The sequence below is a fragment of the Athene noctua genome, chromosome 9 (genome assembly GCF_965140245.1).
Source record: "Athene noctua chromosome 9, bAthNoc1.hap1.1, whole genome shotgun sequence".
Taxonomy (NCBI): domain Eukaryota; kingdom Metazoa; phylum Chordata; class Aves; order Strigiformes; family Strigidae; genus Athene; species Athene noctua.
In genome coordinates, this window is record NC_134045.1 from 11,071,336 (window position 1) to 11,086,243 (window position 14,908).

General features: G+C 37.8%; 1 long non-coding RNA gene across 1 annotated transcript in view; it reads left to right on the forward strand.

Annotated features, from left to right (window-relative positions):
• LOC141963792 (uncharacterized) overlaps positions 1–13,152 on the forward strand; it is a 121,194-nt gene extending 108,042 nt beyond the window's left edge. Inside the window, exons 3-4 of the long non-coding RNA XR_012634207.1 lie at positions 5,249–5,558; positions 13,050–13,152. This is a non-coding gene — a long non-coding RNA (uncharacterized LOC141963792). The remainder of the gene's footprint in view (positions 1–5,248; positions 5,559–13,049) is intronic.
• The last annotated feature ends 1,756 nt before the right edge of the window (positions 13,153–14,908 follow it).

Consider the following 14,908-nt stretch of genomic DNA (forward strand, 5'->3'; position numbering starts at 1 on the left):
TAATTTGGGAAGGTAGAGGGAGGCCATTAATTTTTCATTAGAAAAGACCAGACTTTGGGTCCACCCCTATTTCAAATACAGATGAGCATAGGATTTTACAAGAAATCATTGGCTGTAGTTTCAGCTGGTAAAATAAAATCTAGAGGTAGGTTGATTCCTCAAGATATTTATCTGATGAGTTCTTTCCAATCTCAGTGCAGAAACTGGGATAAATGATTCTCTGTGTCCTCAGTGGGACTACCTCTCTTTCCAACTGCCTATAAACAGACAAAATCGTACTTCTTAATTAAAATTTTATTATTTTCAGATTAATATCAGCAATAGTATACGTCTGCCACTATTAATACAGGTAGTAAAAAGCTTAATGGTGGGAGTCTTTACAAAATGTAAAGCTTAAAATGAGAAGAGAAGCTTGGCAACTTGTATGCAGGAAATTTTTGTTCTGACTCTTAACGTTCTGAATTTCCATTTTGCTGGTATTCACTGAGCATAGCATAAACTGAGAACTCTGGTTCGAAACAAAAGTGTTCCTAACCAAATCTGCACCTCTGTGGTAGATTAGATCTAGAGTGATATAAATGAAGTGTTATATTTCTGGTGTTTTATTAGATATATTATGTAAATCGGTCAACAATGTACAAAGTGAGAACTGTAAAAGGTAAAAGCGACATTTAGCACAGAGAAATCTGAAATAGAGGTGATTATATAATTTCTTTATTCAAAGGACACATGCAATATCACATCACCAGAAATATAACACTTCATTTATATCACCAACCAACATTGTACAAAATTCTTTGTTTGCAAGTATTTGCCATTTGTAATTACAAATCATTGCCAATGCAAGGATTACATTTTGTATATTTTTAGGGAAAAAAAAAAAAAATTTCAAAATGATTGTAACATATTTCAGAAAATGAAATAGTGGGGTTCACTGAATATGATATTATTATGAATTTGGTCAAGTATTTGTCAGTTGTATATATGCATTTAGACCTTCAGATATGTTTTGTTCCCAGGGATTTTTTTATTGCCAGTTGCAAGTCCTACTCCTGTAGGAGTACGCAAGTAATCATTAAAAATCAGAGGCAACAGACCAAAGCCTACGCTATACTATCATTGCAATAACAGCCAAATAGGTGAAGTTTCAAATCTAAGTGCCTGAAATGATTGAGAAATTTTAACTTCCTCATTTGAATGGAAAAACATGAAATGTTTTAATCTGACATGCATGTGATCATAAAGTAATTTCTAAAAATAAACAGATGCATATTATCCTGTTGCCAATTGCAGATATTTGAAAAGCTAAAGACTATTTGAACTGTGCTGTGAATAGACTATTCTCCAGTGTAGGAAGAGCAAGTTCTTCCCAGGATTCAAATACAATATTTTTCATCTTCACTGTGAAGAGCTTTTTCCTCTTCTTTTCTTCATAGAAATAAAGGGCCTTTCTGTTCTTTCAGTTGAGCAACCTCTGCCTTTTAGGGGGAAATGGAGTTTCTGCTCCACTCACCCATCACCACCACCCAGCAATTCTGCAGTTTCTGTGCCTGAGCTAGGTGAACAATTGGTACAGGGGATGGGAAGAAAGAAAATAAAGATATGCGAGTATGGGGACTGTAAGAAAAGAAACTTAAAACATCTCTCCGGTAGAAATGGGGACATTTTGTGTTATAGCAATGTGATCAGGAATGAATCTGAAAGCTTACTTTTAAATGGCTTAGGCAGCTTCGCAGTTACATGCCTAATGGATACACTGTATGCATTCATATATGCAGTATGCAGTCTGCAGTATCCTTCACAGTCCATTTAGGTGATTTTGTCACACTACAGTTTGTTAGAACGTCACTAGACTGTCTCAGAACCTCTGGGCACAGAGTTTTTGGTTGGGTTTTTTTTTGTTACATCTTCGGATAGCATTCATTAGTTGCGTTCTTCAAGCTTTTCTGGACAGACTTTGAGGGGTTTGAATTTTGAAATTGGAGACTTTGAGGATCTAGGGTGCAAAAACTGTGTAGTTGAAGGGCTAGTGAAGAAGAGTCGTAAGCACAAGGTCATCCTGGGCAAAATCTAGCCCAGCTGGTTGTGATTTATTGGCAGTTGAAGACTTTAATGGCATATGTGAAATAAAGGGCAAGCGTGTGAAATAAAGGGCAAGCGTCCACGCTGCAAGACCATCGACGTGGTACACTTGTATTGTGGGACCAAGGTTTGACGATAATTATTCCTTCACATTTAACAGATTCTTTAATGTTGGTTTGTAGGTACATCCTGTCTGTCATTTATTCTATGGTCTTCACTCGTTTCGAATCGGGCATCCTTCCTAAGCATTGCATATGTTGTGTTTCGGTTATGTTCAAATACATCTGTCTACACTAAGTTTTTAAAAACTTCTAAGATGCATAAGCACCATTTTAAAATATGCAAATATATTAAATTTATTCTTTTAAAAAAAAGGCTAATGAATTACTTTAGGCAGTGATGTATACTTATGTTCCTGTAATCTGTGTGTTTTTGTTAAATTAAATGAAATTGCTTTCATTTTGTAAAGTAATAAGTAAATTAAAGGGAAAGCCTTTGTAGGCTACTGTTTTTATGATGTCCTAACCTTAAGTAGAAAGAAATGTGAGCCAACTAGTTGTTCTTGCTTTTATTAAAGTTCCTGTTGGCAGCGCACTGATGGGACACATTAATCTTAGTATTAATACTGAGGAACAGGAGCTTAGAAGCCTGGGATGAATAAATCATTCCAGACCCCATTTGGATCTGTTGGCACCTTCCGTGTTACATTGTTGCTGGATAAAAAGGCTTCTCTAAGCATTAAAGGGTTGGATAACACAACTGGCCTATTGCAAAATTGCCCACAGTAACATGTGAGTGTTCTGATTGGGGGTAGGAAGCAATGGGGCAAGATAGTTTGAGCACCTGCAGTTGTTCAGAAAATTATCATCCTCTTGCACATGTGTGGCAATTTCTGTGCGTTGGCACTCATAAAAGTAGAGATATACATTTTGTTCTGTCCCACAATATCCTACTACTACCCAAAACCTACACAATCTTTGTCACTAAGACCACCTAGTGGTGCTTCCAGCCTAACTCTGAGGTATTTGTTGACAGTAGAGAGGAAGAAGAGTAGTTGAAGTGCTTCTTATTTACGTTACATAGGTCCATCTCCAATACCTCCATCAAAATAATATTTTTTTTTCAGTTCAAAAGTAGGGTCATCCATTAAATCTTTCCCTCGAAGATTAGCTCCAAATATTCTGAAAGATAAAATCATCATACTCCAAGAGTAACTTCTTGCTGTTCCTTCATATCTTGCAGCTTTCAGGTTTTTTCAGTCTGTTTATGTCTGTTGCAGTTGTGTCTGCAACATGCTGATCCATTCGTGATTGGCTCAGAAGCCCCTCACTGCTCTGTTTCACTGAACTCTCATGCTCTCAAGATCCTCTTCCATAACACAGCCTCAGAAATAGTTTTTGGCTACCAGCCTCCTTGTCCCTTTCCGGATTCAATTCAGATACAGTTCTGTGCATGTTCAATGTAGCATGCAGCCAAAACGTGACTCTGTGTGGTTGCTGTGATGGCCAAAGTGAAGGAGCAGAAGACAGGGAATGAGCTGTGCTCAGCAGTGCTATGGAACTGGGAGGTTCACAGCCTTTTCACCACCCATCTCCTGCCCCCAATAAATCAATGACGGGTGTGATTTCTTTTCATTGGCCCCAGGTGGGCTTGCCTGTCCTCTGAAGTGTTCTATGCACTTAAAAATTAATGGGGTGGGATTGCTCTCTGGGTGGGTTTTTCCTGATTCCCACAGCTTTAATTGCTGTTACATGAAACAGTGGCTGCAGACATCAGAGGAAGATTGTCATACAGTAGTAGTTAGACATTTTCAATGGCAGTCAGTGAACAATTATATGCTATACAATTTACACTATCTTCTCTAGTCTGTTCTTTGACTGAAGAAGCACCTATTATTAGCCAGGCAATAATCAAATACTTAAAATAGGCTTATAAAAGAAGATTTGGAGAATAATGCATGCTACCATCTAATAAGCATTTCACTCCCTCATGAGATGCACTGAAGTGTAGAAATTCAAGCTATATCACTGTATTTTTAAACTGACAAAATTGCTGTTGAGACAGCTATATTTTCTTCAATGTATTTTATGCATAAAACAATCTCATTTTATAAACACGAACCATCTTTAATGTAATGGATGTAATGTGCAACAATTATTGTGGATAACTTTCAGTTGTTAGATGGCACAAATCAAAGTTAAAAGAATATTGAAACAGAAGGAAAATGAAAAACAATGTGAAATGTCTCAATACATTTTATTCTCAATGAAATAATAGAATATCACTTTACCAGTTCTAACGTAAATGGGATCATTTGAAAGCTATCAACCTGTACATGTGCTGTAATAGATAGAAACATAGTTTTTTAAGTCAGCCAGTTGTCAGTGGACTTGGGAAGGAAACACTGTTTTTCATATACATGTGATCCTTGTAAAGCTGTTGGTTAGCAACGGTTCACAGTCTAAAAACTCAAGCAACGAGTAGTAGTATTTGGTAATGCAACACCAGCAATAGAAGGGAGAGGACAAGTCACTGGGTTGTGTTTGTTCACTTCAGAGTGTGACTTTCCCAAGAAAGTAATAATAATTTAGCTTATTTCTTAAGAAGGGGAACAAATCCCTGTATTTCTGTCTTGATACAGCATCATAATTTCTTTCTACTCCTTTCTACTCCCACCATCTCTGGCCCAGAGCTGTGCTTAAGTACAGTGTTTTGTGCAGTGACCTAATGCTTGGCTCAATTTGTACAGGAGAGACTATGCATAACACATTATATCTAGTTCTGTTCAAAAGCTTCCCAATTGGGTATATATTAAAATTACTATTTTTAGAGCAAAGTTGTAAAGAAAACAGCAAAAAACCCCACCTGTTAGCTTACACTCTTAGAGCATACCTTCACCAGATGCTGAATTAAACTTCACTTACTAGTATTTTTATAGTCCCTTTATATATTTGAGCTTCTGAATTGAGTCTTACAATAAATAAATTACAGAAATGCATAATGTTAATGATTGATATGACAAGATCAGGTAGAGCACCTGGGTAATACTTACTGTGTGCTTACCATTTGGTATCTGGAGATCATGGAAACTGTTTGTGGGCAGTGGATAATGTCTGTCATGTTGCACTGCAGCACATGCTAATCACTTGCTCTTCTTTTTCTTGAGGTGTAAGCTGTGATTCTCCATTGCTGGAAACCCTGCAAGGATGTTCTGCTGCAGAGAAGTAAAGACTACAAATTAGGACATCCACTTTGAAAGCACCCCAGAAGCAGACCCACTTCATGAAGCCTGGATCTGTACTGCTGTCCCCAGGATGGTCTGGAGCTGCTGAGTTTGAAGAAACAGTAAAAAAGCTGAAGTCCATACCAGGAGAAAAACTCTTCTGTATAGCATGATAACCCTGTCAGGAAACAGAAGACAAAAGTCCTGCCTGATTTAAAGCTGTGGAAAACCTTGAATTCACAAGAAAAGGAAGGTCAAATCATATGAGAAAGTGGCTCAAAAGTTTTGATGTTAATAAAAATAATCTAATTCTTAAGTGATTTGCAGGTTAATGTTACTGTAATAAAAAAATCCCATTCTGAATTCCTCACTTCTCTTCTGCATTTGCATGATGGGGTTCCTCCCAAAGTGCTAGGGAATGAATATACATGTGTGCAGTGGTCTCAGCACATTGTGTGTCGGGTCAGGCAAGGTATATGAGCATAGGCAAGACTCTGTGTGGAATAGCCACGGCTGAATGCAAACGTCTTTTCTCTTAGAAGTATGTGATATCTGGTACCTGGTTCCACTTGCTACCAATTGGAAAAGCAGAAGACTGGCCTAGTTTGTAATACCAAACGTTATTAAATTGCATAGTGGGCCTGAGTCTAATTTTTCCCTGATTTTATAGAGCCATTGGCTTTAATGGACTTGTTCCAAATTTTTCACTGGCGTAACTGTGAGTAGAATTAGGCCCAATAACTGTCATGTAAAACAAAATCATTCCATCTTGTAAACCATAATGCAGGTTACATAGTAGTTAAGTGTGGGCCAAATAAATTCATCTTTCAGATGATGTGTTAAATGGCAACCTTGGATACTTGCAGTCAATTAAAATTTCCTGGCACATTTTCATAGGACAAGAGACGTTTGTTACTAATCGTGCCCAAAAGAAATTCTAGATAGTATAATTGTATTTTACTTAACTAAAATTGCCTTTGTGCATATCTTTCAGAGAATCAAAAAATTTGTGTAGTGATTTTGGTGCAGATGACAGCTGCATTATAACCCAGAAGCAGCATGCAATAGAGTTTCTCTTACCCTGTACTGTTGAACTGCCATTTGTCTTTAAAATCTAGAATTGAAAAAAAAAAATGAAGACTGCTGGTTTAATATTTAGGGATGTATTCTCAGCTAATTTAATTTACCATAGATGGGTTGAAGCATCATCTTAACTGATCTGCCTCTTATCTCTTAATATAATATACAATTTAATTGGTCATGCCCCTTTAGTTTTATTACTCCTACCTATTTATATAAAATATTTTATGACACTTTGGTTCTTAAATAAGAAAGGAAGGTATGGACTATTACATTTTTTCTGGTTCTTTCTCACTGTGTTAGTCCTGAAGTTGTCCTAAAGTAATTCTGAAACACTTCAGATTAGTTACCATAACAATAAATATTCCTTGAAAATACCTGTCTTTCTGCCTGTCTCTTTGGGCAATCAAATCTGCATTTGGGACCACCTCATTTAACACTTAGCTGTTGCCACATCCAAGATGATGATGTGGATTTTGCCAGCCATTTGTAAGGTGGAGTAGTGCAACCATGCTAAGAAATTCATGCAGTATTAAAAATATCTCCAAAGGTGCCCCATATAGGCCTTTAACCTAACCTGGAGAGCAGCGTGTTCCTTGCATGTCCCATGGGAAAGACTACCAAAACTGTGGATAGGAGAGATTAGTTGAGGAGAGAGTTTGAGGGAAACCATGATAGTCAACCCCAACGGCTACAGAGGGGCTCATGTCAAGTATGGTACTGTTCCTGTTAATAGGTTATATATTACTTTTACATCATTTGTAGTCTGTACAACTTCACTCTTACTACCTTTCAAAATGGTATGTGCAGGCAGGGAGCAGTGACCTTTTTGTCTTAGAGCAGCTGATTAGTTTTATGACAATATGTTAGGAATACCAGGCAAAACGTTTCAGGCAAACTCCAGATGCATCCACAGGCTGAAGTCTTCATTGCACTCTAATAAACAAAAAGAGAAACTGATCTTGCTTGTAGTAAAGTCTGGTGGTAGTTCTGAAACATTGTGAACATGTTTGTATGCATTGAAAAAAGCCAAAGAGTGCATGTGAAGCAATACCTGTGCATTTATTTATGTTAAATATATCAGGATACAAGAGTGATGTGACCAAGCCAGAAAATGGAATGCAAACAGAAATAGTGGTTTCAGATTAACAGCTACAGGTCTCCTAACCTGAAATATTATATTTTTTGGATTTCAGTTCCATAATACTATATACTTGGCTTCTCCAGTTCAAGTCCATAACAAATTACTTGCATGCTGTGCTGAGATTCAAAAGAAAAAAAAAAATTTTAGAAACAGCGGCTGTTGGCTCTGTAGTCTGGCTTTGACTGATTCTCAAACTCAGCCAACAAACACAGTCCTCCTACACTTGTAGAGCTTCTGGTTTGTCTTGGCCTAAACAGCCCTTTGTCCTCTGGCAAAATTTTACTGGAAACCTCATGCAAATAATGTTTGATCTTTACCAACTCATCTCAAGGAAGAGGACCCATGTTTTAGCCTCTTGTCTTTCTCTGCAGTGAGGAAAGGAGGGAGAGAGAAATTCTATGTGAGGAATCAACCCTGTACAGTCTAGTCTCAAGACTCCCAAGAAGTCTTGGACAGCTGTGACCCTAGGCTTTCCATATGTTCGCCAGTGAGGTATTTGCCAGGATAACCACTAACTGTAATAAGTGTAATAAGGTCTTACTGTATTTTCCATCTGTATTTTCCATGCAGTTTACCCAGCACTCTTACCCTTTCCAGAGCGAGAGGACTGTGAAAACCTTCTCTTTGTTAAGTTCAATGCATTGTCTTATAGGAGTAGGAGTCAGTGCACATCTCTGTAGGAAAAAAGTAGGGAGCTATGGCACTTACGTTTGGATGACTACTACCCTTGCTGATTAAACTACGCTTATGTGTGATCAAATACCCTCACCCTTTTGGAAATCTGAATCAACTTCTCTAATTTCTGACTCCAGAGTGGCCCTGAGACCAAGGAGTAGAAGAAGTGAATGAAAAACAGAAGGATTAAACAGAGAAAGATTAAAAGGCCAAAAAGAGGAAGGATTCATGCAGTAACACAAGTTTCTCTGACATCAATATTAACAATGAGACTTGCCCTCCAACTTTCAGATATACACACTCCACAAACATCTGCTCAGTTTCTGCCTGGAGTCATAACTGTGTGAAGTACAATGCATACTTTGCTGATGGCTTCTCTCTTTGCCTTCCTTTTTTATCCTGCACCCTTTTCCAACAGATTTAAATTGGCTGCATGACTACGGGTTACAGTCTTTACCCTGTATTCAACTGGTCCATAAGTATCTACTTTTGTGTGCTCTCCACGGCATCCTCATTTTCTCATTATTCCAACCTTTGCTGCTTGCTCATGCTGAGGTTCTGAGTGTGCCGGACTAATTACCCTATCCCTAAATCAGAGGAATCTACACATCTAGTCAACCTCTTTTTTTCTGATATCAAGGTGGCAGAGCTATTAAAAAGCAGTGACTAAGAAGAGGAGTAGATTAGAAGAGCCATGGGAATTTTTAACAGGAGTATGAGAAAGTGAAGAATTTGTGATGAAAGGGATTGTGGCAACATAATAGTTTACCTACACAGAAGCAATATAAAAATTAGTTTGAATCTCTTCAATAATAAAGTCAGGATGTTATCATGGATTGTATTTTCTAAAATGTGAGATAATAGCATAATGCAGGAACATTCAAAAGCCTACTATTAATTATTAATAGAATTTAATAAATATACAGTGAGTTTTAATTGCCAGCTCTATTCTGAATTAATTTTTGTTTAGGTTTTGGACAGTCTGACTCAGAAACAAACTCATTCCTGTTAGTAATTCATGCTATTTTTAATGACTCAAACTGAGTTGCTTCAAAAAGTTCTTTTAAAAGTAATTTTGATCTCAGATATCTTTGACTAGATATATATCCCAGATATCTGAGCTGTGTGGGAAATGTGTATGTTCTAACTTACCCAATGTTTTAAAAAGACATCCTGAAACTTGAGAAATGTTTATACTTTACAACAGTGTCAACAAAAGGAGTGTCTGGACCCAGCTAGTCAGAAGTACTCTCTTAATTCATGGTCTGGGCTTAAAATTAAAAATTGCAAATTTTCAATTTTTGGAGAAAAAAAAAAAGCCATTTGCTTTTTGTTCATTTACCGTGGGAAAATGATAGGAAAAAAAAAAAAAAAAAAAGGTATCCAGTATGCATTTTGAGGTAAAAGTCATTTCTGTTTAGGAAATGTTGGGCAACGTTGAAACATTCCTGTAAAAGTACTTTGGTCACTGAAGTTGTCTTTTTAGTAAAACATTTTAACGACAAAATCAGTTCAGCATCTTCAGCATTTAGACTGGTGGTGTTTTTATTAGTTTTTCAGGTTGGGGAAAGAATCAGATATTTACTTCTGTGAATATACTCCTACCATTAGTGTGGGATGAGACCTTATCATAGGGCAAATAGCAGGGTAGGCTCGGGCAGTCAAGTGAAAACCTTGTGAAGCATCTGAACTCTCATTAAATAGCCTGATTAAGTGATGCTGCTTTCTCTGGTTTAAGTGGGCACAATGTCAAGAATTGTGGGACAGAAATGTAGGAGAGAAGTGTGTGATTTCGGGCTTTGGCAATCCAATCTAATCCATGCAAAGACATCTAGCGGTGGTTTGTTCCTTGAATAAACAAGATATTTGCTCTTCTTGTATCATTGCTTATTCATTTGGATTATTAACAGGCTTTTAAAAACTATTAAAAGCCTTGCCACTCATCTTCAAAACGCCTCTAGGCATCTTTGATTTGTATGGTTAGCATTTACTCCCTAAGGTCTTGTCGACCTTGGCAGTGTTAGAAATCATATTTTCACATGCATGAATTGCCCTTGACTAATTTCTCAAGTACAGTTTAAACATAAATAACCTTCCTTTGACAGTCATATTTTTTACTTTTCTCTTGCTTATTTTTAAGAAACATGGTGTGAATGTGTGTATAGTTATATGGAATACTGTAAAGTAAATTTGTTTCAAAGTTTGATTAAGAATGTGTGTGTTTTCTTAGAATATGTTGATGCTAGATGGAAAGATTTTTTTTTTCCTATTGTGAGTCCTTTTTTCTAATCTCCCTTTCAGACTCATACAGTTGTGACTTTTGATGTTATTCTCCCCCCATAGTAGTTATGCACTTCTAAAAAGAGTGAAATTAATTTTCTCATTGTGACATGGGGCATGTAATCCATAATATCCCTCCTCACTGAGTTAGAGAACATCGAAAAAGAGAAGGTTTCAGAAAGTTTTGGGTTTTGCAAAGTTTGAGTTTCAGTAAAAAGCATGCCAGGCCACTGAAAATAATAACAGATACATTGTAAGTAGCAACAGTAGAACAGCTCATGAAAGAAATAGAGATACATAACAGAACTTCATTATCAGTACCCAAGCATCAAGAAAATACCTTATGCTGTGTCCCCCAGTGCTTCCAGGCTGGAGGCATGGAATATGAGCACTACACTGTGTCAGGGACAGGAGACGGAGCAGTTCCCGTGTTTGTCATAGACATAGGATGTGACCTGCCGAGCTATGCAGCCTGGCATCAACAGTGAAGATGTATAAGGGTTGGAAAGCAAGATTTCTCAGTCCAAATTCAAGCTCTGCAGCTGAGCCGCTATATAAGGGAAAGCACTGTGTTAGAGAATGTGTTAACTGCCATGGGGCTGAACATTACCAGAAAAGGGATGTGGTTCTGGTAGTTTCTGAGACATGTTAGCAAGTCCAGTACAAAGCAGATAACTGGTTTTAATTTACCTGGTGGCCAGGACAGGGTTAACTTTCCTTGGGCTGAGGGAGCACAGGTGCAGGGCTGAGTGCGGAGCGATCATGGGGCCATCCCGTGTCACATGATGTCAAGGCTCCGCATGGAGGCAGGCACGTGCTCTCTCCAGTTGGGTTGGTTTCGGTTTCGGTTTTGGTTTTGGGCCGGCGGGGTGGGCTGGGGACGAGCCTTGGGCTGGTGGCCGTGGCCGTTCGGTGAGCCACTACTGCATTTTACCCGCTTTGGACTACAATCATTATTGTTTTTCTTTTACTAAGTAAATTTTTGTTATTTAACCCACAAGTTTCTTTTTTTTTTTTTTTTCTGTCCCTCCTCTATTTCACCAGGAGGGTTGGGGGGGGCGGGGAAGTAAATAACGGGCCATGTGGCAATTTGCTACCGGCTGGGTTCAAACCACAACACCCGGTCAAGGTAAACTTTACACAGCTGTAAAGAATGAGAGGATGGTAAGGTGAATCCAACACCTAATATTTATTACGGAATAATTCAGCTATTTGAATCTGTGCTGTTAACAGCTTGTTAGAAATGCACTGAATCGTTTCCATGGAGTCTCTGATAGAATGTATGCAATCACCTGTAGATCGAGTGAATGCTTCCTTAGAGATGCAACTGGAAAACATGCATGAATGTACTTCAAGGTAGTGTGTTACAATTTGTGTAGCGTTAGACGAGGCACAACTCTGATGCATTTTCTACACGTAATCCTTGGCTGGGAGTAATTTTTCCTTCTCACCTGGAGACATATATTTTCGGTTCCTTTTACAACGTTCTCACCAGACATTTTCCTGACCTTTCGCCAAAATTTCATTGACAGCAGTATGAGTTTCATTGTCTAATTCTTGAATTGTGTTTGAAATAGAAACAATACCTTCATTTCCTGACCCCATTTTCAGAAAATGTGGCAGCAGTCCCAACACTGCCTCACCAGCTACGACAGGGCTATGGCCAGGGACTGGTGAAGGATGCACCTTTCCATTCCACCAAAATGGTTGTCAGTGTGCTGTACTGCCCCCAGGGGAGCAGTGCTCAGGGGTGTATAGGCCTTGGTGCCTTAGCTATCTGAAAGACAAAATCATCATAGTAACTTTCCCACAGTGTTGAACTAGCACCTGTGTAACACACCAATTCCTCAGAGGTACAGAAGCAATACTTAACGACCTGAGTATTTCAAGCAGAAAAAAATCCTTTGAACTGGGAGTCCTTAAAGAGGTTTCCACTGTTTAGTTTTCATAAGGAGAAACCTCTTTTCCCTCTTTTCACATTGAAGTTTTTCACAAAATATTACTACCTTGTTTCCTAAATTATATCCTGTGGACTTTCTTCTGGATTCCTATCAGTCACTATCATTACCACTAATATCTTTCAGATCTTTTACTGTGTAAAAAGTGTTTTCTGTGACAATCTAATATATAGAGTAATCTAACAATGAGAGCCTGGAGGCAAAAGTGTACTCTTGTTAATATGCTTGTTACAGAACCATGACTTTCTCTGAAGACTGAATCCTTACTTTATGGGATTGGAACCTGGCTGGGCTTCAGCCTAAAGAGAAAAGTCTTCAGCCTAAGAAACAAGTGTTCTACTGTGACTTTCAGTGTTAATGCTGTACACTAAGTACTCAAAGGTTATGTGCTCCTTTAAAGGGCTTACTTTAGCTACCATATTATAAACTATCTAGTGTTTGTTATTTAAGTTGAGGACTGCTGAAAACTCTTGAGAGCTTCTTATATTAGCTGTCTGAAGTACTGTCAGTATGGCATATGTTTTGTTCCTTTTAGAAAAGGCATAGCATAATAGAAAGTTGGCAGTGGATAATTTTCTAATTATGTGGCACGCTCTCCATTTCACAGGCTCACTGACAGTTTCAGAGAAACAAGAGGATAAGCGTAGAACTGATCTTCCATCCACACGATGACACCTTAGAGGATCTGAGAGAAAGTTGCAGTAAAATCCACATGCATTCAGGTAAGGATTTTATATAGCTTTTCATTATAAAACCCGGATAGAATTAATGTTTTAGACAGAGTAACTGTTGATCACTGTGCTTGCTTGAGCAAAATATTTTTAAAACTTCAAGTTTTAAGCATCAGGTCAGGGTGAGAGCAGAGATGACTGCATCTCCATCTGAAAACAATTGCAATCATTGCAGGGAAACAAAGCCTGAGGGAGGAGGAGCACTAAATATTTTCAGAGACTTTAAGAATTAGATCACTTTAAGTAGGTTGCCTCATCTGTGTTTTGATTCAAGCTGATGTTCTGTACTCTTTTCCTCCATTCTGTTGTTGTGCCAGACTTTTATTACACTATTGTCAAGGCAGACAAGATGGCTTTTTATTGTTCTTTTTTTATGTTACTTGGATTCACAGGATAATATTAATACACATACTTCCTTATATGCTCAGTGTTAGAGCTAATCTCGCATTGTTGACATAATCATTGCCTGTGTCTATTTCAAAGAATACCAACAAAAATTACTCAATATAGCTCAACTCTATAGATATCGGTCTTTATAGATTTGTTCTCATCACCTTAAGATAAGAAAATGTAAAAATCTGAAAGGATTCTCAAAATGAAGCTATATAAGATCTTCATCATATTCTCTGACTATGTTATCACAATAATCCACTGCTATTCATCTGCTCTGTATCACTTAGCATGTTTGTTCCAAAGAAGGACTGACCTAGACTTATATTTGGTAGAATACAGTAAGTGAAGCTCATTCCTAACTGCAGTGCTACCTTAGGATAAAGAGTTGAAACTGACTTTTATTTAAAATATTTACTTATGTGGTACTTTACCTAGATCCTGCCAGAGAGTTGCAAATACATACTGTAGTTACATACTACTGATGTGAGAATTGCTATAGGCTCATTAGGTTTTACTCATGGAAGTAATGCCCTGATTGCTAAATTATTTATTTGGAATTATTTGGGCTAAGCCAGAAATTATGTGTTGCCAAACCTAAACCAGAATCTGGATTTAAAAGAAAACAAGCTATCATGATTTAAGGAATAGTTTTGTCAGATAAATTTTGTTAGTTTCATCTCTCCACCTTGGAAGTTATGCTAGTGTGAACTTAGAAGCCAACTTTTGGAAGTGACCTGGGAGTATTCAAAAAGAGTAACTTATGCTTAGTGATCCTGGCTTTGCTATAGTCAACACAGGAAAGGAGCAAATACAAGGGTTGGGGAAGCAATTCAGAATGGAGACCAGAACTAGATGATCTGAAACACTAGCTGGAGGAGGTACTAACTTCACAAGGTTACACTTAACTTTTGTCTCATATTCAGAGGTACTGCAGAAATTCAGACCCTCTCACATAGTACGAGCACTGAAATACTCAGGACTTGGCAGAACTGAGTACAGGCTTAGTTGGGCTTCCACAGATGCCACCATCTGAGAATTTCCAGTGACTAGAAATAGAAGTTTCTGCCTAATAATGTCAAGGAAGCATATGCAGGATTTTTGCAAATGCATGTATTTACAATAGTAAAGACAGAGGTGAAGGTATGTGCTAGCTTTGATTATATGGAATATTTGTGGTATGGTGAGTTCTGTAGTTGTATACTTGGAACAATACTATTACTCACTTCCGTGTTCTCCATCTTAGCATTCTTAACATACATGTCCTCCTAGCCCACATAGCACACAGGATTGTCAAACGATTTTACAGATGGGAAATTAAGTCATTTGCCTAGAGCTACATAGG